The sequence below is a fragment of the Rhipicephalus microplus genome, chromosome X (genome assembly GCF_043290135.1).
Source record: "Rhipicephalus microplus isolate Deutch F79 chromosome X, USDA_Rmic, whole genome shotgun sequence".
Classification (NCBI taxonomy): Eukaryota; Metazoa; Arthropoda; class Arachnida; order Ixodida; family Ixodidae; genus Rhipicephalus; species Rhipicephalus microplus.
Genome location: NC_134710.1, coordinates 432,432,543 through 432,460,147, shown reverse-complemented (window position 1 = coordinate 432,460,147; position 27,605 = coordinate 432,432,543).

The following is a 27,605-nucleotide window of genomic DNA, read 5'->3' as shown; positions in this document are numbered from 1 at the left end:
TTAGCACGTGAAGTGCGAGAACTTGGGCATTTCGATGACGGTGCAGTTTTTGCCTCTGGAACTGCGGCGTTCAGTTTTCCCGGTTGGAGGAAGCGGGTCGGGGACGCATTGGGGACAGAGATCGCCTGCGAGGAGACGGCGAGCGGGGAGAGTGAGTCGGAGCTGGGAGCTGGGGTGACTGAGACTTGGGAAGATTAGTGTAGCCATACTGCGGTGAAGGATAGGGAGCAGACAGGTGCGTGGGCTGCGGGTCATACGGTAACGGCCAAGTAGCGTTGTGTTGCGATTGAAAGCGACGACGACAATATCGTGCCATGTGTCCTGGAGTACCGCAGGCGTAGCAGATTGGTCGATTGTCAGCAGTGCGCCAGGAATTGCTGACTCGCGGTGCGGCCCAAGGTGTCGAAAGAGGGGTAGAGTGGGGAGCAACTGCAGGCATGGGTGGCAAAAGCTGCTGGCGGGGTCTGCTGCGTACCACCTGGGCATAAGTAAGAGGCGCGGCCACGGGCTGCATAGCTGGCGCATGGGGAACAGGCATGGCCACAGGCTGCTGGTGGGCAGTGACGGGAACAGCCTGAGCTACCTCTTCGGCAATAACGTCGCGGAGTGGTGAGGGCAGACGAGAGGACGGCGGCTGCTGCGTGAAGGAAATCAACGACAGCTGCCGAGCTACTTCTTCACGCACAAAGTCTTTGATCTCTTGCAGGGTTGTTGAGTAATCAGGAACAGAAGAAAGACTAGATAGTGAGTCAGCGTGTGAGGAAAACGGCCGAGTCAGGGCGCGCTGCTTCCTCAACTCGTTGAAACTTTGACATAAAGTCACAAGTTCCGCAACAGTGGCAGGATTGCGCGCCAGGAGCATCTGAAATGCGCCGTCATTTATCCCTTTGAGTATGTGTTGAATCTTCTCCGACTTGGGCATGGCGTTGTTCACACGGTTGCAAATACCAATAATGTCTTCGATGTAACTTGTGAACGATTCAGATGGCTTCTGTGCGCGAGTTCGCAAGCGTTGTTCGGCTCTGGACTTGCGGACAGCGGGTCGGCCGAAAACGTCAGCAAACGATGTTTTGAAGATGGACCACAATGTAATGTCGTTTTTGTGGTTGTTATACCACATTTAGGCCACGTCAGTGAGGTAAAAGATGACGTTAGTCAGTTTGTCCGCGTCATCCCACTTGTTGTTTGCACTCACCAGTTCGTAGTTAGCGAACCAGTCTTCCACGTCGGTCTCATCAGCTCCGCTAAAGACTTTGGGCTCTCGCAAACGAAGAACGCCGGGGTGTCTGGGGGATGGAGTGGAAGAGCCAGGTTGCGCGTTGTTGGTAGCCATGATGGGAGGTAGCGTTCGGTTGCGCAACTCCAGGTTTAGGCGACGGCGAATGGCAGCACCCAGGTTCAGGCGACGGGGAATGTCAGCACCCTCCACCCATTGAAAAAGGGTTTATTGGCGACTGTTGCGACGGTGGTCCTCCGACGAAACACGATCGGGCAAGAGCAACGGTCAAGCAGATACTGGCGATGATCAGCACGAGCCGAGCGAGAGAAGCCCAGCCCCCAGTACCCAAGCGGTGGCGATGTTGCTTGCCAACGATGTGTTTTCTTCTTCACAGTTCTTATAAATTCAACAGCTTCGTCCCCTTCTAGCCTAGCACCTTGAACTGTAGTTATAAACCTCTGCTCTAGGCTCATCTCATTTCTTAGGGAGTTTATGTGGTTCCAAAGCTTCGCACCTGCCTTTCTATCTTTTTTATGTGTTTCTGCCAGCCACTGAGCTCCTTTTCTTGTAATCTTTTCATTGATCAGAAGGGATGCATCCCTTCTACAGCTTAGAAAAATTTCCCATTTTTTTCGACATCATTTGTCGGTTGACCCTGCTGCTTAGCATGTCTGTGTTTCCTAGAGGCTTCCTGACGTGTTGCTTTGGCTCTCTTAACTTCCTCATACCACAAACTTTTGGCTTTGTGTCTTCTTTTCCGGGGTGACTTGTCACGTGCCTTAGCAAGCTCTAGCTCAAACAGTCTAATTATATTCGTGTATGTCCACACTGTTTTATTATCCTCAGTGATTACTGTCTCAATTTGTTTAGTGGCTATTTCAATTCGCCTTTCTGAATAACACTCCGGCGTCCCTCGAACACTCCGGCGTCCCTCGAAGAAAAGGAACACTGAAAAGTGTGAATGTAATTCTAGTTTTGTCAAAGCAGCTGCGTTGAAGCTTGCGACAAAGGCTGAACTGTCGAAGGTCGGCGAAACATCCGTGCCAGGTTTTGCAGACCCTGCTTCATGGAAGCATACAGTGCCCACCGGAACAGCAAACGCAATCTCCTAATCCTCGAGACGCACGACGTCTTCTACCATAAGTACTCATTCGAAGTGATAGAGTGGGTAATAAACAGTCGGCCTGTTCGAGGGAGAAGATGCGTTGATGGTGACTAGGTCCGGTCTGTATAGACACTACGAGAGGCTAATGCAAAGAGCACCACCGACGGCACGTTCGTTACCGCAGCACAGCAATACTGCGATGATCAGGTGGGCTGACGTTTAAAGACCCCGGTCGGGTAGCGCATTTGTAATCTGCAGTAGGCTCAACGCATGGCAACCGCAGCGGCGGCCTATTGGTCACACTCTCGCAGGGACGCCGCCGCGACGTGCGCCTAGCAACGGTCTCCGCGCCGTACTCTCGTTGCCAGGTTGCGCCGCCGCCCTGTTGCGCCCCTTCCTTTTCCTCATGGGCCACTAACAACAACAAACACGCCGGCCACAGCCGGCGCCAGTGCGTGCCGACTGCACATTTTTACGTGCGGCATGTTCGGCGCCTGCGCGTTGTCGCCACTTCAAGGAAGCCAATATGGGAAACACGACGCTCCGTGCACCTTTGTTTCTGGTAGGAGCAGTTCGAAAAGAGTTGCAAGTTTAGTTTGACTGTGATGCTACTAAGGTACTGTACCACCGAACATTAGGGCTTATGATCCGCCTGCCCCGTCGAGATGTCTAAGCGCGTTTGGACTCCATCGAGGAACGACGAGGTACCGCACATCACAAAGTGGAAGTATTGTAGGAAAATTAAAAAGCAATACTGTGTTGTGGGCGCCTTCCGCAGGCAAACTTCTGTCTGTCGTGAGCACTTGTATTTCGCGTACGTGCTCGTCAACAACAAGCTACCGCATGCGAGTGCCCGCGCGATCTGCAGAAACTCGCATTTATCTGGTGAGATCAAGCTACGTCTGGGTAACGCGCTTGCGCTCTCTTGTCGTGCACTTTTTTTTTGTAATAAACGCCCGGCGTCATAATCCAGACCAGCGTTCTTTTATTCTCTAGGAATTAACTTTTCTTATGTGTGCGCTGGTGTGAAGCCAATAAAACAAGCGCGGGAGAGGCGGCAAGCCGCTTGAAGAGCTCCTTTCAAAGGATCCTTCTCAGGATGGCCGACGTTCTCCTCGCCATGAGTCTATCCGACAGAACGACTGTCCAGTGAATTAAGGATGGTAGGTGCACAAGTATTCTTTTTCAAAAACAATTTGTGCCCCAGAAAGTTTTGTACTAAAAGTGTATTACTGCATGTATGCATAAAGTGCATGCATGAACTGAAACTCCTTCCACCGAAAGCTTCACATTTTAAGCGATTTGTAGCCATGAAGGCAATTCTTCAACATCTGTATTAGAAGATTAAGCGAAAATCTTTATCCTATAATATTCAAAATAACATCACTTTTAATAAAACTTCCGAAACTATGTAAGCACAGCTTAGCCATTTGCTTCAGGATATGCAGGGCATCCTTCTATGTTCCTTCTTACTCAGACTTTTAAAGATCGTGCGGTTTTGCGAAGTACACCCTTTGGTTTTAGCAAGTGGTTTTCAGCAATAAGCGTCCTAATAGAAAACAGTTTTGGCAGCTTAAAGGAAACAATATGCCAGCGTGTTTGCCTTAAGCTCCACACTGTATTGTGGCTGTTTTCTATTGCCTCTGATGCTTCATAACTTATGCATTAATTTTGGTGACTAGGAGTACACATAGGTGGAATGTTAATAGCGCACTAAAAATGAAGACACAAAGAAGGCACACACAGACACACTTTTGGAGTAGAAAGACCTAGATAATGGTGGTTCAGCACGGGGTGCCCAGTGGAACCAATAATCTTGTACCAGTGATATGCCTAACAATGTTGAAGATTTTATGAGCCGGTTGGGAGAAATAGAGCAGAAAGGAAGCGAACACTGGTGAAAATAGCAGATGTAATTAGAATAAATACTTTCACTTGTACTTTAACTTGTAACTGGCTATTTCTTTACATATGGTGCATATTTATTCACTTCAAACATTAAATGTCATTGACAATAAGCAAAACAATGTGCCACAAACAGATATTTCTTCATATACAAAACCTGTGCTTTTAGTAACTCACTCAATGCATCTTCCAGTCTCTCAGATGTTTGATTGCTTTTTGCCCACCTTGGGTAAGTCAGTGGCATGCTTGAGCAGCTTCTTTTTTATGTTAGAAAGCCTTTTGAAAGCAAAGCATTTTTTAAAGAACAAAGGCGCTTTGAGCACTTATATCTATCTAGAGGCCTGCATCTGAGTGCTATCGAGCTCACCTCCTTAACTTGGTATGAACTGAAAAAGGCACAGCAGAGAAGGACAATATGACGAACATGACTGTCTGGTTATGACATGAATACAATGAGTGTCCTGTTATGTACGTCATGAAACCCTTTTTTCTAGTCACAGGCAGCATATGTCGTACACTGTGGTATGCGTCGCACGTGATGGCAGTTTATAAATATTGGCAATTTAAATGTGAGCAATTTAAATAAAATCTGGCACTGGCAGCATTGACCAAAATAATACAAAGAATAACAATCGGTAATTCTGCACAGCAGTCAAGTATTTTACCACAGAGCCACGGCATGCCTTGAAACAGCTTATTGAAAAAAGATTATATGCAGGCATCATATCAGTGTAATGTTAACTATCGCTGTAGGGCCGGCACTGTAGTCTGATTAAAAGGTAGTAAACTTGACATATGTGTACTTAAAGTACAGCTGTCATGTTGGGTTAATGCCAATTGTGGTTCCAGGGTGGCCTCCACTTTTGTAAGTCATAATAAACATTTCATATGACTCGGCAAGCTACATTCAAGTGTTGCTCGACCACGTAGGAATATGCTAATGAACAATCGTCACATTGTCGTACCATAGCATGCACTTTGTTGTGATGAAACTGGCAGCTGTGCTGTAAGATTAGTGCCGACGTGTCAGACCATAAGTTACCCTCTGGACTCCTGTGTAGTTAACGTTTTTGGTAAGTCTTTGATGAGCACGAAACTGCTAGATTTATCAAAACACATTCATTCATGCAATGACACTTGGCTCAATGCCAAATATTGCATCATAGGCATCATTATTATGGACTACTTTGCATGAAATAGATTCCCACAATGTGTGAAATATCCTTAATTTTCCTTCCTGAGTTCTTTTCTGTATTTTTTTCTTCGTGTTTAACCACCTCTGTTTCTCATGTGCAGTTCTTGACTATTTTTTTAACTTTCGAAAGAGCTCCAGTCAACGAAAAACAATCTCATTTTATTGTACTCTTGCAATTGATACAGTGTTGGCTTTAACAGTTAGTCGAAGGAAACAACAGCCTTGTGATATACATTGCTATATCTTTCACTACACTAGCCTGATCATTGTTAGTGTTTTCTCATCATTATAGACAAAAGACATCAGTAAAAGAAGGCATATTTAAGACAACGCATAACACTGTGATGTCTTGAATGTGGCTTCTTTTGTTGATGTCCTTTGTTTGCGCTACCATCAATTGTCATGCTACCATACCAACTAGCCCAAATCACCATCCTCATAAATCATAGTATATGCATAGTGAACCACAATTCCCATTTCAGAACACTTGAAATATTGTAGCACAAGATTTATCAAAGTGCTCGCTGCATGTGTATGCGCTTCATTTAGATGTAGAGTGCATCAGATCTTGTACTGGCATCAATGTCTCTTCTTGTCACCTGCAGTATCATCCCTCTCGTTTGGGTCGGCCTAATATGCTCCACGAAGGAGGGCACTCTATGCTAATGAGCTCCAACTTCTTAGCACTACCTTGCTTTGTGCATTGTTTCAAGTCATGGATTTATATAACAGGGTAGCAACAATCACAACTGTGCATATTTTTGTTAGTTGACAGTACTCATAACAAACAATCAAAACCCTCAAAAGCTTCTACCTTACGAGTTACAAATTTGTGAGGAGGGAATGCAACTAGCACTTCCAATATCGCATTAATAATGGTACTAATGACAACAAATGAAGAAAACAAAGCACGAAGCCATCAAAAGTGTTTACAAGATTCATATTACCTCCTTTAAAAAAGGAACCATGAAATAATGCGGCAACTTGGCATGCTATTGTGCTGCTATCATTTGGGAATCCCATACTGGCACTCTTTGACAGGAATATACACATTTCTGTGGAAGCATCCCTACGTCAATCACTTGAATTTCATGCTTCATAAATTGCTCATGATTTTAAAGGAAAAGTTATGAGATCATGATAACAGCTGATATTTTTTGCATAGCTGTCTACCGCAGGCATGCACAATAAGGAAATAAATGTTTAAGATTGCGTGGGATTTTAATCTGGGCAATCCACGTGGCAGTCAAGTGTTTTACCACAGGGCCACGCTTGTGCTTGAAGCTACTTTTCAAAAATATCCAAATCAGGTGTCTTATAAGGTAAGGAACCACATCAACACAGGTTATATAGTGTGCTGGAAGAATAAGACAACAAGGTGCCATACATGGCAAGTTACTTAACCAGTGGGTGATTAAAGCTGCCCAACCATTACAAATGGCTCAGCCATAATTTTGTCATCAGCTAGAGCATCAACAAAGTGCATATAATGCCTCTTCAGTGTGTATTGTACCTCGCTTCTCCTTAAAATCATTACGTAGAACGTATTTATTACGTTGCAAAACACAGATTTGTTGCATGCGTTTTTCTGTTTCTTGATGACTAATAAAAGTGGACAACTTAGTAATTAAGAATAACTGTTCATTCTACCAGATGCCATAATTTCTGGTATGAATCCAGGTACTCAAGATCAAACCATCTGCCCGAGTCTTGGCCGATTCCTTTGGGTGGCTTGGTTCCAATAATCTAAGGAGCATAATTATCAAGATTAACATATGTATTATTTCAAGTACCACATATTTTGCTACACAATTATAACTCCTTGCCACAGTCACATTTTTCTGAACCAAGTGCATCAGAAAATTGGAAAATTTCAACTCGCTTTTCTGACCCAAGGTAGCGCCATTTTGTTTATCCCCACATATGCACGAGCACTCATGAAACTTGAAACAACTCCCACAAGTTGCATGCATATACGAAATGTGTTAAAAAATAATGTTTTGCACTAACACCTTCACTGATTGTGGTACAACATTTTAAGCATTGCTTCCCTGAAACTATTCCCCTCTACTGGCAATACAGTGTTTTGATGGTTTCTTCTATTTTTGGAAAGCTTCCTGGAACGCACTAACGGCCTGCAAATATCTTCTTGTATTGTCCAGGACCTTCTGTATGGTTTGGAAATGGCATCTGTTAATGTAGTTTATTTTTGGAATAAAGAAAATAAAATAAAATTTCTAGACATTAACCTGTTCTAACACCCACTTCGTCAGGAATTTCTCCAACAGTCAATAGAGATATTCTCAAATCACTGCAGGAACTTTCAACGTGGTCATTATTGTACAAGGTCGTCCAGGCTTGGCATCGTTATCGATCTACATTATGTCATTATCAGAATGCTTGAACAACTCGTAGCACCGAGTACAACTCCTATAATGCTCCCCCGTATGCTTGATGAAGCAACCAAATCTTTATGTGAAAGTCTTCCCAAATTTTAGCTGTACTTCACACATACACACATTGTTCTTCCAGCTCTTTGCCATTTGGGCACTAATTCAAAGAAAAGTTAGTTTATGTGCTCACTTTAGTGGCTGTAGCGTGCAAACCAAAGGTCAGAGTGAAACAGGGCTAATGACAGTTTTGGTTGAAACCTGCCACTATGTGGAATTAGTAGCTACAGCCCGCTCCTTCTGGTAGTTGGCGAGCTATCAGGAAAGTTCAATACTTTTTACAGCGAAAGCTGTTATGTCATCACAACTCGGGTCACGTGCAGTTGTCCGCCATCGCTCGAAATTAGCCTAGCACCAATGACACAGTGGGGCTCGAGCCCGGGTCTGCTGGGTGCCAGCCCAGTATTCCACCACTGAGCCACACTGGTGCTTAGGACTTGTTGGCAAACTTGCCTTAGGCAGGCTTAATGTCAAAAAAGCAATCGTGTTAATATGACTTACAAAGCGTTTTAAAACAGCAAAAGACCAACCAGTCGCCGCACAATGCGAATAGTGTAACGAGTGGGTAATCCAATGCTCCAATCAATTACAAAAGTTTGTTCTTGTTCCCTTAATAACAGTGGCACATACCCACTTCAGCCATTATTCCTCATCGTCTTCAGCCACTGCATGAACAATTGGCTCAAAATACCTTGCAAGTGTTTAGCGGATACACGCTTCTCAGAAAAATGATGAAAAATAGCATAGTGAATGTCGGCCTACTACCAAAGAAATTTTATTATTAGTACCCTAGTGGGTATCATGCATCTTTGCTTGCAGTAGTGACCCAATGAACGTTTTGAAAGGCTCTGAAAGGCCGCTCTTCTAGCTTTTGCTGTGACTGTGCTCCGTCTTCTGCGCAGGCCTGGCATTTCTTTTAACACAATTCATACGTCCTGTTGTATCCCTCCATATTAGCATTAGATACCAGCAAATCATCACCATTCATCATTTTTGAGTTATTATTTTATGTGCACTCTAGGTCAAAGGCTTCTGCCAATAATAAGCAACTAATCCTATTCTGTGGGATCTGGTTGCACTTTGTGAGTGAACTTTCAAATTTTGTGACTTTATCAACCCGCTGCCATCCTTGCCTATGGCATTCATCCCTTGGTACCTATACTATAGCTCTTACTGACCTGTGGTTATCTGTCCTGCACAATGTTGAACACAAAGACCTTCTCAAGTGCAGTTAGATTAGCAGAGTTATTTCAACATTTGGAAAACTTCGAGTGGAATATAATTGACCATAGAGATTATAGAACTGGAAATGCACATACAGCACTAATGGGCACACTGCTACAGAGGGCTTTCCAATAAAACAGTGCGGCATGGGGTTTCTGGTTCACAAAAACATTGCCGGAAACATTCAAGAATCGCATATTGTCTGTGAAGGGCCAGCAACCTTAGTCATCCAGCTAAATAACATATAAACTTAAAGTGGTGCAGGCGTTTGCTCCTCTGTTTGGCCTTTACTATGAAGAAGCAGTAATAGGCAAGTATATTGAATATGCTATGCAAGAGAACTATACTCAGTACACCATAGTCATGAAAGACTTCGGTGTGAAGATAGGAAACAGAAAGGTGAGGTGATGAGCTACAATATTAACATTAGGGTTGATACTAGGACTTCATCTTGGATCATGTAGTGCAGTATAGTGGCCAAAAATATCAAATCGAATACTAAAGGTTTTATTGACAATTAAAAGCAAATCAAATTTGCTCATGCCCTCGAGCACACAGCACGGTAAGAAACTGCAGTCGAACACATTGTCATGAAGAAACAAAAGTCATGCCTCATTACAAGTCTTCAGGCTCTCGTCCTGATCTCATGGTGTTTCCAGCAGCCAAAAACCTGCGATCGCTAGCCACCTCAGCAGATACGAACGCATCAGAAAGCAATTTTTGTAATACCTGTATAAAGTGCAGTTCAAAACTCTTTCCAGTATTTCAAACCTTTCTTTTGTTCACAAGCTCAGTGAAGTAATTTTCAGTTTCTTGACTAGAAGATCTGACTTTTTTTTTTTTTGCTTGCAATACAACAGTCTTCCAGTATGTTCCCTGCCTTTTTTTGCTGGAGCCACGACATGCAGGAATGGCATAATCTCATTGAAGGGAAACATGTGCTGGCTTTCAAACCAGGGTATCAGTGAAAGTTTTAAAGCCTACTGTAATGACTTTCGCATTAGTTTTAGGGACACCACCCCAACAGAGTTGCGCAATTAGCCTGTGTTTAGACATTTTAGATATTTTCCTGTATTTGAAAGTTGAATCGAAGCACTCAATTTTAATTCTAAACATGAATATTCACACACCCTGAAATAATATACATGCTAGAAGAATGAAATGAACTCTGCATAATGAACACCTTTTTCTGAAATTATATAAATAGGAAGAGAATATGGAAAGCCCTCACAGAGAAACAAAGTCATAGATTTTATATAATCCTGGGACCCAGGCAATGCACATGAGAGAAGTTAGGGGCAAGGTAGAATGTAATTATCATAGGCTGGTGAGGGTAGCCCTCAATGTGAGAAGACCAAGAGCCAGTTTATTTATTTATTCAAAATACTTTACACGCCGATAGGAGGACATCAGTAACTGAAAGAGAGATAAAAAATACAAGGAAATAACAGTAAAACAAAGACTACAAATGGCAAGGGGCAACAATGTTACACAATACTAGCATGTAATGAAATCAGGTTATCACTGACAGTCTACTAAAAGTTTTACAATTACAGTTAGATGCAATGCAATTCAAAAGACTGTGATTTGAATATGCAATCACCTAGGTTGTAATGACGGCTTAAATGCTTGCGTGTAACCATGAGTGCACATGAAACTAAGTGTGCTGTGAATGTGCCAAGACGTGTACACAGGAGGATAAAGCAGCACTAAAATTCAGCACAATACTCTACCAGTGAAAGAGACATATAAGAGCAGTGATGTGGCTGGGCCATGTCATGCATAGTTCACTAAAAATAACTAGAGGGGACTCTGGCACTGTGATCATTCAGCGACCCTGGGAATGATGGGTAGTACACAGATTTGCCTACTCTTCGTACTTGCGGGTGGCGAACCCCACTTGGGCTTCATTTATTGCTGGTTTCGGTTTTGTTTCAAAGAAAAGAACAAACTTTTTTGAACTTCATGACCTGATTTGAAATGATAAGCCTAGAAGAATAAGGTGGTGAAGTGCCATCACTGAATATTTGCTGATTTTTGTTTTGTGTGAAGACAGCTGCAAGCCACACGAATCCAGAAGTATGAAGATTAGACGAATCCGTGTACTACGCATCATTCCTTGCTCGCTGATCCGCCATGCATGGTAGTTCCCATAGACACTATCGCCAGAGTTCCCTCTAGTGTATATTTAGGAAACTCTATGGTGTCATGTTAATGTCATGTTTTATTGTAGGTGAATCTGCCTGCCCTATTTGTAATGGCTTCCAACATATGAACTAGATAATCTCGTTATGGTGACCATGTAGATGAAGCATACTCTAAATGTGGGTAAAGATAAGATATAATAATGCATATACATTAGAAGATGCATTGCACAAGTTTCTGTGGAGGTAACCTGCAGATTGAGAAGCTTTTGCTGAGATAGCTGCTACACGCCATAGTATAGGATAAATCTGATGAAAGGTAAACACAAAGATATTTATTTATATAAAGGGGCAGCTGAAATAATGGTATTGTTAATCGTACAATGAGTGAGTTCTGCCGAGTTACACTCTACCTGAACATCAGGTTAAGGTCATTTGAGAAATGAAATTATCATCAAAAAAGAGAAACAAAAACTAGCCCATAAATTACTACTGCAATAGATGATAGACTTGTCATGTAACTAAATCAAGGATGAAAGGTCGGCGGGTAAGTCCTTAAAAGGACCCTGCAACACTTTTTTTAGCATTGTCTGAAAACACTGCTGATCGGTAGTCGCAGCTCCCAAAAGCACATAAGCCAAACATTAGAGCGCAGCATGCAGTCTAAAATTCACAATTAATTCTCAAAGCCAGCCAGTAATTGCTCCCTCGTCTCTCTACAGGTGATGCCTTATACCTGAATTACTGTGTCATACCTGAGTCCACAGCCATTGACTGATTTGAGCATTATAGGCTATGCAAATACTGCGGCCACTGCAACTGCTGCCATGTGCCATCGTTTGTGCTCACCCTGAAAGTAGCGATGCGTACTGAGAAAAAGAAAAGTGCTCAAGGTCATGACGTGCGCTGACAAAAGGGTGCATCTTTTTGCCCCTTGTGTCTCTACCCAAGTTGCCTTCAGTGCACTCGCTTGTACGAAAAGAGAAACCGCTTGAAGTATTCAGCAAATTCCTCGAACTCCGCTTATAATCGGCATATTTTAAGAAATATTTTGGCATGTGATTTGTGAGGCATCATGACCAACAGTGACACCCATTTCAAAAGTGTTGCAGGGCCCCTTCAATGTATATTAGAAAGAGTAACTGACTTAGCACACTGCCTTGGGCAACACTGCAGGTGATGTCGAAAACATCAGACGAGATGTAGCTGACCACCAAGAATGAAAGCTTTTGTAGCCAAGATGGTGGTAATGAAGGAATACAAAGGACAGACAATATAGAAATCAAATGGTAATTAGTTTGAGTATCGAACGCACAGCGAAATCAAAGAGGGGGCAATTGTTTCAATTGTTTGTGTCTAGAATAAAGTGAATATTAGTCATGAACCTAAATAACTCAGTGTCACCTGAATAATCTTATCTGAAGCCATGCCGACTAAGATAAAGGTTATTTGTTATAACCACTAAGAAACTGGCCTACTTAGGTAAAATTAGGACAAGAATTATTTGCCGAGATCGACTAGCGTGAATCCAGGATAGCCCTTAAAAAATAGTAAGATGTACTAGAAAACGGAAATTATCACGACATAGAGAGAACGAACGAAATGGAATGGTTTCTGTAGCAGCAATGGTGCACACAGGTAAGAAGCGAACTAAATCCTTCCCAACTAGAAAGAGCTTAATAGAGGCAACACACGAAGTTGACAAAATGAATGCATAAAATAAAATTTGTTGAGCTAACAACGTTAGTCAATAAGAAAAAGAGAGTTACATAACCACAGTGCAAAAATGGCAGAAGCAGCAGCAAAAAAGAAAAAAAAAACATGGCAGCATCAAAGCAGCTAGAAGAAAAATGTTAAGTCAGAACCAAAATACACGCATAAAATATACGCTGGGCAGTGACAGTGAAAGTGGTTGAAGACATACTTCACTGAGCTGCAGACGACCTGACTACAGTAACCTGATTCAGCCGTTATTTCGCAGGACGTCTGTATCAATGCAAGAGCCTTTTCGCTGTTAGTCGTGGCCGAGCGAGAAAACACAAGTTGTCAATGGCAGTAGGCGCCATAGACATTAAAAACACGGAGGTCTGTAAAACGAGCAACCACGCACTGCGAACGCACCGTTTCAAGGCGCCCATGTTGTTTTCGTGTTAATTTATCTTGACTCGGATTTTGTCTCCAAAGCTTGTGCAAGTGCAAAAAACAATTTTTTTATGTTACGTATACATTTTTGAAATGCTACACAAAATTATGAACAGTAGTAAGTAATAAAATGAAACGTTTTATAATTTCAAAGATTATTGTGAACGTTAGCAGGTAAAAGTTTGAAAGTCTGAAAATAAAAGCATTGGCATCATCATCGAAATCAACAGCAAAGTGCAGAAAATGATGGCAGTATGTAAATACGGCATCTGCGTACACTCGCGGAAGACTCGTGTGGCGTTTGTACATACAAATTTGCAGTCATTTCGTGATTTATGGTGCAGAAATACGCTTCTGATAACTAGGTAATGTTTAGCATGAGTGTGAAAATAAACAAGTGTTTGTACAAACTGATTTTGGAGCATCTTGTACAAGTTGTACTAAAAGGAATGGCCATTAGGGATTCCTTCAGGGCGCACTCCGAGAAAGAGAGTATTTCGTCATGAGGTACGTGCGGCGGCCGTTGCTAGGTGCACGTCGCGGCGGCGTTCATGCGAGAGTGTGACCAATAGCGCGCCGCTGCGGTTGCCATGCGTTGAGCCTACTGCAGATTACAAATGCGTGGTCGGGTACGCGTCGACTGGAATGACACTCTACACCAGCTGCGAGATCATACGCCCTTGTCTTGTACAGGAGGCGAGCAGCAGGAAGTGGTGGCCTGATTCCACCAGGTGGTGCTTGATAAGGACAGGTGCTACGTCTTGGGTGTTGCCTTATACTGAAATAAATATTAGATTGCGCAAGAAGTGGCAGCTTTCGTATCACCCTTGGCAAAAAGGCAGTATTTACGTTAAGCGTGATAATTCGTTAGGAACACTGCCGTACACAGAACGATGACTGCGGCTGTCTTCTCAACAAGTTCTATATCTAAACTCATGTACAAACGCTACAGATGAACCGATGCTTGGCTCTAAGCGCGACAAAAACAGACAGTAAAATAATTGGCTCATGATCAGTGATTTCGCGAATTTTTTGTGTAGATATACGGCCCATGCGCATCTAGGAGGGGGGGGGGGGGTTGTTCCTTACAACTGTTAGCAGCTCGCTGAGATGCAAACGTTAAAGTTCAATCGCGCCCGAAGCTACAGATGCATTCTATGCTGGTGCTGTGACATCTCTTCACTGCATGCGAGGGGATTTTGATATTGTTGTCTACTCAACTTTAAAAGGCGCGAAACCTTGTTGACCGAAACCAGCTTTTCCTACAGTGACTATCCCACCCGGTATAACATATAAATGTACTTAGTGGTCTGTAATATTTAGTTACAATAATGAAAATGTGTGAGCACCAATCAATGTCAGCGTTGCACGATATGAGATATTTAGCTTTTAGTTTGACGAATTCCCCCTAAAACTCTCACTCCGCTTCCATGGGCGTAAAGTTTGATGCCACGTCATACAAGAAAAAAATAATACGTGACTGCTAATATTTTATACACGAAAGGCGACGCGTTACTTTCGAAAAACCACTTTTAAACTAATGTGCGAAGCTTGTTTGGTATCTACTTGTTTGAATATGCTATACACTGCAGTAAAAAACAAACAAAATGACTCATCGAGGTGATAAACGCGGAGTAGCGGCGGCTCTGTATCATGCCTGCCTTTTGGACGTGACTGAAATATCTTTAGGTAAACATTGTTGCTAACGGAAGACTTTTTTATGTCATAATAGCGTCTGCTTCGGCACAAGTTTCCACGGTGATCAACGCGATCTATTAAAAAAAAAACATGCACAAATATTCACCGGTGAGCTGCGACGCGTTAGGAGGCAGTCTCAACGCGGTTGTGCCAGTAGAGCAGCCAAAATTACAAATCCCTTGGGACTGGCCGTGTTTGGTAGAGCCAGGAAATTGTGGAGACTGACATTAGTCGCCTCTGGAAGCCGCTGTCCGTCTCGCAGAGCACCCTAACCATTCACATCGCTGAGCTCCTGGCAGAAAGCCGTGGCCAGTCGTTCTGGGATGCCGATGCATCATCGTGGCATCCGACCGAGGCCGGTTGCTTCAGGATTGCCGTCGAGAGCTCGCCGTCAGAGAACTTCCACTGGGCGCTTCCTTGAAAAGTTGCTAGACTTTCTAGGAAACTGACTGCGTGACGAACGAGCTTCGCTGAAACTGCAAAATGGCGATGGGCGCTCGATGCACGAGATTGCTGCCGGCCGTCTTCTTCACTTTCTTTTTGTGCATGGATACCTTGCTCATGCTGTGAAAAACCTCCTCGTGTATAAAGCATGTGCAGGCTGCTAGCAAAATTGGAGTGATTGCACAAGAAGTCACATTGTTCGAAAGAATATATTAAGTAGACGGTGCAACCAACACCGCCACTGCCCGAACAGCGTACGTCTTCAGACACTTGTTGGATAACGCCGAAATGACATCACTCTGCTTTGCATTTTATTTTCGAGAGTGGCTTTGACGAAGTCATTCTCCGAAGTGGAATGACCTTGAAGTGCAATTTCGTGTGCGTGTTCTATCCGCTCTATTTTTCTTCATATTTAGAGCTTCCCCACCCCTTTACCCTGTAGAGGGTAGCAAACAGGTCCTTCTAGACTTGTTAAGATCCCTGAATTTTTCTTCCCTTTCTTTAGCTCCTTCCTTCCTCTTGTATAAAAAATAAAGTATTGTTAAAAAGCGCTAATGGGAATGAAGTGACGTAGTATAATTCAAAACAGGGAACTATTGCATCAAGGCGTGATGCAATAGGTTGGATAATATTAAAGGCCAACTGCAACGAAATTTGACACTCCTCAAAAAGTCAATATTTAGGTAGTCTATAGCTAGAGGTAGTGCTGCCTACCAAAAGTCGGCTTCAAAATACAAGCGCTTACCTTAGAAAATACTTGCAAGCAATGGTGTTTTTGAGATCGAAATTAAAAAAAAAACGCCGCCATTACGTCTGTCCGGAAGTGACGTAAATGACAGCAAAATCATCCGCTCTGTGCTCCTCGAGCATGAACATCGCGGACATGCCCCTTAGTGTGTGTGTTTTTTAATGTTGCCTTAAGAAAGCTGCGTGAACATGTCTCTTATGGAACGCTGGTCCGGGCATTCTCATTGGTGGGTTTGCAGTGTGTGACCCCCAAATTCAGAAACCCTGCTTGAGTTGAACTTCACTTGCCATCGACTTCAATGCAGCACGAACGCGTTTAAAACGCGCTGTTTTTAGGTGGTGTCAATGTAGCACAAACGCACCAATTTATTCAGTGGCAGGGATGGTTGCTCAAAGGAGCGACGCGACGACGTTCTGTAGCAATCGTCATATCCGGTTGCGTCTGATTTGCCTGGACACACCGCTAGAGCTCCGCGTCGTCAGCTTGTTGGCAATTAGAGCACCAATTATAAATAAATACGCGACTGCAAAACTTTTCACTGTCGTTATCGTAACTTAGCACATATGTGCTACGTATTTATAGCCGTTTCTGCCCATGTAAAGCTTCATTGCAATTGGCCTTTAAAACTCGAGAGTATACTTGTTGCGGCCAAGCAATGCACTTTCGGCAACCATCGCTTATGAACGACACGAGACTTCAAGGCCGTTCGTTTGATGACCAATCCCCCATAGGGGGGGGGGGAGGGCGTTGGCCCAGTTAAAAGGGTCAACTTCAGAGAAAATGTCAGATTGGAGAAAATGCAGGAGTCATGCAGTACTGGTTCGCTCGAGAGGCATTGTCCACAATTAGCATCGTGGAAGACGCGCTAAGATTGCAGGCGCACTTGCTTGCCCGAGGGACAGCCATAAAGGTGCTCAACTCGGCCCGATGAATACGTGCCCAAGGCACAGTCATCATGACATCCAGCTTCAGCACTTATGGCGTTTGGTACCATTATCTGAAAATTTTGATTTAAGTTTATTTACTCCCCAGACGCCTGTGTTTTCGAATGAATCGTCTAGACCAGGGGTAGGCAATCCGCGGGGCGGTATTATGCGATACTTAGATCGACGTGATTTCCCTCCCACTTACCCCTTTTACTCCCTCTCCGAATGCCGACGTGGCAGTCTTGGCGTATAATGGCATTTTCACTTGTCACTGTCAATATATTTGATTGCAACTTTAAGACATCGTGCTAGAAATTAACGTCATTAAAGCATTTTTTTAATTATTGTCAGTTTACAGAAAATTTTCTCTTCACGTGCGAAAGCTTACTACCTCCCCCCCCCATGAATTTGTCGTCTTGCCTCCCAATCTTTCAGCTTCATGCAACTGTGCCTTAAGCTTGCAAAAGTTGCCGACCCCTGGTCTATATAATTTTTCCGAATAGAGGGTTCTATTGCTAAGCAATATATATATATATATATATATATATATATATATATATATATATATATATATATATATATATATATATATTGTAGCATTCACATTATAGACCTATTCCGTGTTTGTAAACTATGGAAGGTGTCTTCGACATACTGAGGTGCTGTAGCGACGCCGCGGCGCTGAGCAGTCTCTGTGCTTTGACACATGCATGAATCATCGTCACGGTTTCTGCAAGCACCTTAACATTGAGGCAGCACTGGGCCGCAACGTCACTACAAGCAACTCAGTAGTGGACGGCACCTTGCGCTGTTAACAAAAATGAAATAGGTCCTGTGGTGCCTTGTATCAATCAATCAATCAATCAATCAATCAATCAATCAATCAATCAATCAATCAATCAATCAATCAATCAATCAATCAAATAATTTTACTTTCACCAAAAAAGCAAACAGTTGTGGTGAAAACAGGTAGCCGGGAAAAAAGCTGTCCAATGACTGCTTGACAAAACCCTAGCCACCCATCGGCACTGAAACAAGAGGGCATGTCATTTAGTCTCAGAGGAGTAAAGAGACATGCTTAACACTTCATGTATGCGTTACAAAGTATAATGCGCAAACTTATACATTTATATATGCATGTATAATAGACATAGACATATATGCAAATGATTGATTGATTGATATGTGGGGTTTAACGTCCCAAAACCACCATATGATTATGAGAGACGCCGTAGTGGAAGGCTCCAGAAATTTTGACCACCCGGGGTTCTTTAACGTGCGCCCAAATCTGAGCACCAAACATATATGCAAAGTATATGAATAATGCATGGTAAACACAAACTACTTGCAAAACATGTGTATGTTCCAATGTTACAAAAAGTTTGAATAGCTACGTGAACAGCCCTCTAATTTTCTTTTTTTTTGTGTAGAATAAAATATCTGTTCCTTGCCTTTCGAAATAATTTATTGTTGTTGGGACGGTGTGTCGCATGCTTGCGTTTCATAGTGTGTGCGCGAGAATGGAACATGCCAAGGTGATTGATACCGGACGTGATAAGTAACTTCGTTTCGTTTAAGGCTCGCGAGTTGAAGAAATGTGTCTGAATTTCCGAGTGCTGCCTTTTTATAGCAGCAGAGTGATTTGAAAGTATAAAGATCTGATATTTTAACAATTCGATATTGTTTGAAAAGAGGGGTGGTGTGTTCTAAAAAGGAAACATAGGAAATAATTCGAACCGTATTCTTTTGTAAAATGCTCAGTTTTGACCTGTTAAGGGCTGCAGGTTTACCCCACACCAAGAAGCAGTATTTTAGATAGGAATTAAAAAGTGCGTCCTAAAGTAAACATTTTATTGTAGATGGTAGGAATTGTCGATGAGGGTTAATTAGCCTTACGCACTTAGCCAACTTCAATGTGACTGCATTATTTATTTATTTATTTATTTATTTATTTATGAATACTGCAACCCTAACATAGGGTTTTAGCAGGGTGGATACACATTTGCTAAATTAACAAATCGGCAAACAAGTAAATATAAAACAGGTGAGGTATGTACACAAAAAGACAATGGTTTGCAATGAACAGTCATAAGGGCATATAATGAAATCAGCGCTATATTCAAGTTGGTAACGAGTGGGGAATTGCTACAGTGATAGAAATAAAAAGCAGGATCTCATATCAGACACTCACTGCTGGAGCTGCGCAGCAAAAAGATTCAAGGAAGACTGGGAAACAACTTCATTACTAAGGTTATTCCATTCGATGATTGTCCTCGGAAAAAATGAATATTTGAACGTGTTATTACGGGTGGAGAATGGGGTTATTGTAAGGGAATGCCTCTGTCTTGTGGCATATCCCGTGGAGAAATTAAGTATGTGTGATAAGTCTAACTTATAATAACCTTTAACTAACTGAAAGAAAAATTTCAATCTTAATACTTTATTCCTTTGAGTAGGTGTTGAAAGATTGGCTTTTGATAATAAACGTGTTATTGAAGTGCGGCCGAAACTGTTATAAATAAATCTAACAGCTCTCTTTTGAATTTTTTCCATTTCGCTAATGTTTTTTCTGGTGTGAGGGTACCAGATTATGGAAGCATAATCTAAAGAAGGTTGAACAATTGCATTAAAAGCAATAAGGCGAACGGCGGGGGTTGAAAGCTTGAGAGCTCGTCTAAGATAAAATAGCTTGTAATTGCACGAGCTTATTACAGTATTAATATGTCTTGTCCAGTTTAGGTCATTCGAAATCCAAAGACCAAGGTACTTGTAGTGTTGTACCTCCTGCAAAAAAACATTATTAGCTGAATATGCAAAATGAAGAGGGGTACGTTTGTGGGAAATTTTCATGAAAACAGTCTTTTTAAAATTAACTGACATCTGCCATTTATCACACCAACGAATGACCTTTTGAAATGCGTCGTTTAAATGAATTTGGTCGGTATGGTTTTCAACTTCCGAGTATAGAATGCAGTCATCCGCATATAACTTGACTTTTACAGGTATATCATGTGATATGTCATTTATAAACAACAAAAAGAAGAGCGGCCCAAGCACGGAGCCTTGGGGCACTCCCGAGTCAACCGGTACTGTACGAGAACAATGTTCATTGAAAGAGACGTATTGTTTTCGATTCAAAAGATAACCAGAAATCCAGTTTAGAAGCTGGGTATTTTTAAGAATTAAATCAAGTTTGAAGAGTAATTTATTGTGTGAGACCGTATCGAAAGCTTTAGCAAAATCCATAAAAATTGCATCTACCTGTTTTCCGGAATTTATAGATAGCGCAAAATCATGTACTGTTGTTACCAGCTGAGTACAAGTAGAAAATCCTTTCCTGAATCCGTGTTGTGAATCTGACAAAATATTGTGCTTATCTAGGAAGTCTGAAATGTGCTTATGTATTATATGCTCAATGAGTTTACAGGAAGTTGAAATTAATGAGATCGGCCGATAGTTAGTAACAGAATGGGGATCTCCACTCTTATGTAAGGGCTTGACTTTAGCAGTTACCCAGTCATCCGGAACTTGACCATCTTTCAGAGATTTAGAAAAGAGAATTGTTAGGTACTTTGAAACCCATTGTTACTCATTCGGTATTCCATCCGGACCTGAAGATTTCTTAACATCCAGTTTTAAAAGTAGATTAAGAACTCCCTCTTCACTTATGATGATATCCGGAAGGGGTGGGCTTGCCACATCAAATGTTTCCAGGACACCGTTATCCCTCGTAAAAACAGATTTAAAATGATCATTGAAAGCGTTAGAAATAACAAATGAATCACTAGTTTCAACACCATCAATTACAAAAACATCAGTAGTCACAGTATTAGGCGAAATTAAACTCCAGAACCTCTCGGGAGACGAAGACATGAGACTCGGAAGTTGTTGGCCATAATAGCGTTCCTTATCAGACACAACATTTGCTTTCACTTGAGAAGCAAGTTCAGAAATTTTTTGCTGGAGGATACCTACGTCTTTAGAGCACCGTCTTTGATTTTTTAAACGTTTGAGCCGTCTTCGCAACTGCAACGTTTCCCGAGAAATCCAGGGGTTCTTTCCTTTCGATTTTTTTACAATACGAGGAACAAATCTATCAATACACTCATTTATAAGGTCTTTGAAACGCTTCCACAGATAATGAATATCAGCAGTGCAACTCGAAAAAGAGTCAAATTCAAATGCTAGTAAATCCAATATTGAGGTGTCATCAGCACGTGAAAAGTTTGGGAACGAGACCACCTTGCAATTTTTCTTTAAAACAACATTAGTAAGCGTAAGTATCACAGCCTGATGATCAGATATTCCAGGGAGAACAGAACAGCTAGCTTGGGCAGAGATTGAGCCACTAATGAAAAAAAGGTCTAGAATTGAACAAGAACTCGCGTGTATTCGAGTGCATTTGTCAACGATTTGCATCAAGTCAAAAGAAAACGCTATATCGATCATTCTTTCACCAATTTTATAGTTAGGTTGTTGCAAAGAGAAAGATGACCAACTAACATGAGGCAAATTAAAATCTCCAGCTAGAATAATCCACACCAAGAAGCAGTATTTTAGATAGGAATTAAAAAGTGCGTCCTAAAGTAAACATTTTATTGTAGATGGTAGGAATTGTCGATGAGGGTTAATTAGCCTTACGCACTTAGCCAACTTCAATGTGACTGCATTCACTTGGTCATTCCATGACATGTGCTCGTGGAAGATAACGCCAAGTATTTTAACGCATTTTTCAATGCGAACAGTGAACAGACCTAGAACAAGCTCCTCGGAAACTACAGCCAGCGTTCCGCGAGCACGATATACAGCAACTTAGTATTGGCTTTATTCAATACAAGGATGTTGACGAAGAATATAGTTCTGCATTTGTAATTATACCATGAACTCTCGTGACATCGTTCTACATCGCGGGCTGCTGGCATACCTTATTCTTGAAAGCATACTTATGGTATCACGAGCACCGAGTAATACTTCTGTTGCTCTTCCAAGCACTTTCGAGCCAGCATCTATTTTTGCTTTAATGAATATTTATGGAAAGCCTTCCAAAAATAGAGATCAATGGTTCACGCTGTCTTGGATGCGTAAAATATCGGCGCATAACTTTACTCGGTATAAGGGCGAATAAATTGTCACGATAATTCATGAAAATCAATTGGTTGGGTTGATGGGAAGACTGCTGTGAGTGGTCCGGATAGTCGCGGCATGCAGTTCACGGGGAGGATCTCAACCACGCACGACTTTTTTTCCCACATTGTCACTGATATCCGCACCGCATGAAACATAGTGTTAACTCAGAAATTGAGACAGGGCCGACGGACGCTGACATGCGAGGGACATTAGCCCACCTCAGTGCAAAATCAGGGTCGTCGCCAAGTGCTTTTTCTTGGTTGAATTCCATGGTGTATCGGCTACGCATGATAGTAGTGATCATAAAAATACTGCTTTGAATTTCACGAGAAATGCGTGCTGCAACGTTGTTCCTTCTCTTCGTTGATGATTATAATCAATCCTTAACCCATATGTGAGTAGCTCGGTGTGCAGATGACACTGTTTCAATTTAAGCTCATCACTCTCTTCAGGAAGCCGAATCACTTGCCCAATAAAAACTGCAAATAACTTTTCATTGGTTTAAACGAAAGAGTTTATTATTAAATTAAAAAAAAACAAGTACGTTGTTTTTGCCTGTAACGGAAAAGCGTCTTCTGAACCACGTGGTCTATTCATCGGGGAAACTCGCATTGACAGAGCAAATGCATATACTTTTGCGTGACTGTAGACGATTTATTCGACTCAGCGTGTCACATAGACAATTTGTAAAAAAAAAACTAAGCTTTGGACGAGTATTTACGGCTAGAAAATACTTCAGCGTGCTCTTACTCGGTATTTCACACTTCAATATTTTCCATTCTCACCTAACACATTGCACTGAACCATGAAGTTACACAGGCGCCTCCTATTGCTCGGTTCATACCATTTTGCAAAAACAAGAGCTGTACCGTAGCATCAGCTACCAAGAATGCACCATTGGCTACTTTTAAGAAATCTCAGCATAATGCCCTTCTATATGGTTAGGCAACTCAAACGCGCAATATTAGTACACAAAGTAATGAATTATTTACACGCCCTCTTTCTCAGCAATTTTTTTTAAAAGGTCACTCTTGACCTGTGGAACAAAGTCTTAATTAGCCCATAGTGCACAAGAACTACCCTTTGTTGCTGGTAAAATATGCACAGTATTCCTACCAGAAATAAATCTCTAGCAAATATCATGCAGTCACTCAGGAAATTCTTTCTATCGTGGAGTTCCCCGTGGTCTTATTAATGTCGCTGTAATGTATGCACATGTCAAATTATTTCTGTTGTTTTTTCTTACATGAGCGTATTTGAATGTATGATCTGTGTTGAAATTCTCTGGGCTAAGATTGTACTCAGTAGGTAAACCACGATATGCCTTGTTTGCAACAGATCCTGAACTAGCCGTATCGGCTACGAATCCAGATGTTTTCGCAGAATTTGTTTGTGTAGATAATTTTATTCAAAATAAATCATTCTTCACCTTCACCCTGTGAACGTCTTCATGGGAGGCCTTCGACACGTGCGCTTTGGCGAAATGAAAGCACGTGTAAACAATTCATCACTGCTAATATTTACGCTGTGAAACCTAACCAGTAATCTTTGATATTCCGCAAAGAGTGTTGATGAGTTTGTGAAGTAGGTCACAAACAAGAATACGTTTGGTGGACGAAAGAGAGCAATTTTGAATGGGGTATAAAATGTACGCCTGGGGAGTTTTCGGTTAGACTGCGTGCTTTATTAGCTGAGTCAACATACAAGCTTATGCCGCTGCTTATATTAGAGCGAGGGGCTCTAAGCTGGGCCGAATAGTCCCGAAATACACTGTGTATTTCACCTCAAAAACCGGATGCCACCTTTTCATAGCCGATTTCATGTTCTTACGGAGAAGACTTTCTGAAGCCCCCTTACACCGAGGTCACTTGATTTTATTCTATATCTACGGGCTATTTTTTCCTCTGTGCACAGTGTAGCAGTGGTCTAGATTCCACACATTCGAAATGACATTTGTTTATAAACAAATGTCATCACCAATTGCGCGCATTTGTGATGTGCTTCCTACGAATGCACGTCTGAACTTTCTGCATAGTGTGTTCGACGATATTTTTCCAAATGATGTGAAATCACTGTATATTCAAACATACGCATCGCAATGTAAAAAAAGATGGTGTAAAAATGATCTGCTTTGAAGTCGAGTGCTGTTGATGCATTACGGCTAATTGATTTTACATCTTTCTTGCTGAGTTTTATGCAGCAGTAGGACCTTAACGCAAAGTTTTATTGGCGTCGACTTTTTTGCATCCGGATCATTATATCTGTAGTCTTTCTTGTCTATATCCGATAAGTCGCTCATATTAAAATTGATAGTACACCTTCTAAAAACAGTAAGCACGGGTGTGGCTCAGTAGTAGAATACTGGTTGGGCACGCAGCGGGCCCGATTTCTAATCTAAGCAACAGTCTGTCAATTGCATCTCGTTAACTGAATACACTGTTGTGAAACGACTCGGTTTTCAAATGAGAGTGCCTGATCACTTGTAAAGACGTTGCTTGACGCGTTGGTCATTCGTTATTTTGCACGAACCGCCCACATCACGACGGCGAGACGTCAGCCACTGAGATTCAGAAATGAACTCGCAGACCCAGCATTGACGTCGTACTCGCACTAGAGAAACTTCGGTGGGTTGCAAATAGACTATGACCCGGCCCTGCTTAAGCGTGCGCGCGTTTCCTCTCTTTTTTTTATTGATTGCTCTTTTCTCTTCCATTCTTTATCTTTCTATTCACATTTAGCCCTTCCCCAATAAAGGGTGACAAACTGAACATGTTCTTCCGGTTAAATTTCCTGCATTTCACTTAACTTTTCTCTCTCTCTTATCCATACTATAAGAACATCTTATTTCACTTGCGTAGTGATTTCAGCTGCTCAACGAAGGCCTAAGTTTCTGGTGCGTAACTACGTCACCGCGTTACAGCCCTCAATTTTTACTTGCCCATATAAAAGATGCAGCAGCTCCCATTTCTGCTTTTTTTTGGGGGGGGGGGGGGACACTGTTTCGTCGTTATATCCTATTTACCCTTACAGATTCCGAGAAAAACAATTAAAGTACCGCCTCTTCGAAAGTTGGGCCTCGAATTTAGTAGAATCTGTGATATTTTATAAGGGCGCCTTTACTCTAGAATACAGGTACAGAGATATTTGCTTACCTTTTGAGCGATTTCTCGTAAAAAGTAAAACAACGTATTTCTAAATTCTGCCAGCTTCAATTATGTGAAAATGGATCATTTGTAGCTAAAATTGCTATAATATTTAAACACAGCTGCCTATGAATTTTAACGTACAAGACTGAATGAAAAAGTCCCCCTCCCCCTTCTACTTGGCTTATCTCTTGCCCTGGGTATGAGCCGTCATGCTGAGGTTAAAAAAACGAAGGCTACCATGCTGTTCCATTATGCCTCCATTTTTTGTAATACTTTCGTAAGCAATAATGCAGCTACTATTCATAAGCTACTGTATGTCTTCTAGGCCATTCCATAGAATTGGGTATGTGTCACAGTTAAAATTAACCAGATTGGGTATGTTCCACAGCCTAAACAAGTCGTACGAGGCCGCTGTTTGCGTTGCTTGGCCATTCCTCGACACCGTGTACGAGTCACCGCTGAGGTTGAGTAGAACCATGAACAGTGGCACACAGTCCCGCTTGGAGATCAGCCGGGTAGTTCAAAAAGAAAATTATTTAATATTGCTTTAAATATCGCCTATCTAAAACTGAAACAAGTAATATAGTAACAAATTGCAAAAATAAATATGGTTGAATAAAAAGCAGAGATATTGGCTTTAAGGTGGGCAGTTGAGGTAAGAATTGGTAATAATAATGAAAACCCTAGCAATTAAGACAATAACTAGGAGTACAAATTTTTACGATGATCTGAATCTGGTTGATCCTTTTAAAAATTCTTTGAAGGTATCGGCAACATGCCCGTCACTGTGGACTAGGGACAAAGCCCCGAACGAAAGGTGTACATTCGGCACATTCAAATATAATTCGTAGTTCTGCTAAAATAGATTATCTGGTACAGACAATGAGGTAGTGTTCTGTTGTCTGTTCTACTCCGCAAAAATTATGGTGAGGGGAAGCTGCCAGACGAGATCTGTGCAAATAAAACTTTAGATATAGAGTCTACTAACGTACTCTAGTGATTGGGATTTCAAGTTTTTTGTTTGACATATTTTGCTGGTTCGATGTTGTTCGAGGTGCTGAAATTCTGATGTGGCCATTATTTACACAGCAGAAAATTCTTCTAAAACCATTTTCTCTTCGTTCTAGAATCTATAATGTATTTCACTGCTGGCAATACATGATATACTGGGCTATTAAGAGATGTCTTTGCTAGCGCATTCGCCATTTCATTAAGAAATAAGCCCTTGTGCCCTGGAACCCAAACAAAGGTAATCATATTTTTATGGGAAGGAAACAATTATTGTAAGGAACTTGAAACATGCGAGTCCTCACTTGCTGAGAGTAAGAACACACTGATAAGAGATTCGTCACAATTATTAATGCGCTTATATTGCTGAGTGTCAGTGGGATCGCTAAAAGTTCTGCTCCAGAGACGGACACAAAATTTTGAAGGGGAAAGGAATATGATCCATCTCGCACAGGTGATCACTTAAAACGGAGTTTAAAAATTGGTACCACACTTGTTAGCATTTCTCTTAAGTATATAATCTAATTGCATGCTAATTTGTGCTTGAGTGGACACGGCAACTGATCCGCGATGATGTCACCTAATGTACTCCTACTTGTGCAGGTTTTGACGGGATGCCTTCTTTGGTCGACCGGTTCATCGGCGTTTTGCAAGGACCAATTTGACCCTCTACCGTTGATGCGCTTAAGCACGGCAAGGGCCTCGCCCCGCCACGGTGGTCTAGTGGCTAAGGTACTCGGCTGCTGACCCGCAGGTCGCGGGATCAAATCCCGGCTGTGGCGGCTGCATTTCCGATGGAGGCGGAAATGTTGTAGGCCCGTGTACTCAGATTTGGGTGCACGTTAAAGAACCCCAGGTGATCAAAATTTCCGGAGCCCTCCACTACGGCGTCTCTCATAATCAAATAGTGGTTTTGGGACGTTAAACCCCACAAATCAATCAATCAATCAACGGCAAGGGCCTCAATGCTGCCGATATCTTCAATATGCCACTCTCACCGTATCTGCAGTACGAGCATCACCCCTGCTTTGCACATCCTCGTGGAACGCTGTCGTCACCAATATACGCTGCCAGCGCCACGCCATTAGCTATAAAAGGGACACCTTTTGCTTCGAGTGGCAGTG